Source organism: Arachis ipaensis, chromosome B01, assembly GCF_000816755.2.
Source record: "Arachis ipaensis cultivar K30076 chromosome B01, Araip1.1, whole genome shotgun sequence".
Classification (NCBI taxonomy): domain Eukaryota; kingdom Viridiplantae; phylum Streptophyta; class Magnoliopsida; order Fabales; family Fabaceae; genus Arachis; species Arachis ipaensis.
The window spans coordinates 8873139-8874775 of NC_029785.2; positions in this window are offsets into that span (position 1 = coordinate 8873139).

The following is a 1637-nucleotide window of genomic DNA, read 5'->3' on the forward strand; positions in this document are numbered from 1 at the left end:
TAGTAAATAAAAGTATTTATAAAAATAAATATTATTAAAATTTTAATTTTTGTTTTTAAAAAATTTAGTCTCTTATATTTCCATCTTCTAGAGATACACTGAAGGGACTTAAAAAATTTGTATTCCAAGACTAATATTTTATTTCAATTTTCTGATTATCTAACACAATATTCAGGCCAATCTCAATTTTTTAGTGTCAGTTCCAATTTCTAGAAAACAAACCTAGGCTTAGTGCTTTTAGAAAAACACTAAAACAAGACATGCCTTCATATTAACTCTCAATTACTTATTATTATTTTAATACAGATGCTAACACACCTTATGAAAATGTTTAACCCTAAAAGCAGATTTTATTTAGAGTCTTTATATTGATGGTGTGTTTTGATTTGGCAACTTTTCCCGTTGTGACATGAAAAAATGTAATTGTGACAAGGTAATAACATATAGATTAAAAAAAATCTAAAAAGAATACCAATTTAATAATAAACTTGCGAAAAGATAACAGATTAGGATAAAAAGCGCCAAAAACTCTATTATTAGTGGTGTAATTAGTGTATCGCAATTGACAGTTGAACCCAAACGAGTTCTTACAAATCCTTTTGTTATACAACTTAACTGTAAACTTTGGACATTGAATTCGACACTTAATTATTGCATCTGAATGGAGCAACATTTTTCCCCCTATTTTCTTCCCTTCGGAATCGGGTATCACTTCAATTTCAGTTACAATAAGGAATGCGAATATAATGAGTTTACAAGGATAAGCTATGCAAAGATGTTTGAAAAGACCAAATTAATAATACTAATAAATTGGCAACCAACTGAACCCCTTTTTTTTTTTTTTTGGTTTTTCACGGTATCTCCCAACTCGGTAGGTTAAGGACTAATCCGTCGTGATACTGAGCTCTATTTAAGAGTTTATCGCTGGCCAATGGGTTACTGCATGCACAAAGTAAGATTCGAACCCCCTACACTTGCTTAAGCGGACTAGATAAGAGTGGTTAAGAAGACAAATGGGTTCTCTATGGACGGTCATTTTTTTCTTTATTTTTTTTTTAATCAGTAAACAAAGTTTAGTAGTGGAGTAAAGTAGGAGTTACAAAAAGCTAAAAAATATTGGAATCACAAACATCTCTTACAAATCGCGACCTTTGAGTCTTTGACATTGTCAAAGCCCGTTAGTGGAGTTCCACTACATTTACAACCCTTTAAATCAAACATTAATAGATTATAGATGTATTTATATGCGCGTATTGAATTATTTTGTTTAATAAACATGATATATATATAGCAGAAAATATGATATCTATAAAAAAAAGAAAAATAAATTTTAAACAAAATTAAGCATACTTTTCTTCTTTGTGTTTCTTGACCAATGAATAAATGTAAATAGATAAGTACCACATTATTTTCTCATCCACAATGTTTTTAGACGGATAATTTAATTAATTCAACTCAAACTTCAATCGTTTTTTTTTTTTTACTTTTTAAAATACAAGATGTCGAACAAAAAAGACACAACTACCACTGTTTACGTATACATTATATAATAACTACCGTTGCCATATATATGTTAAAAATCATTTCTTGAAAATTGAGTAATTGACATGTTAAAGTTGGTTTATTATATCTTCTTT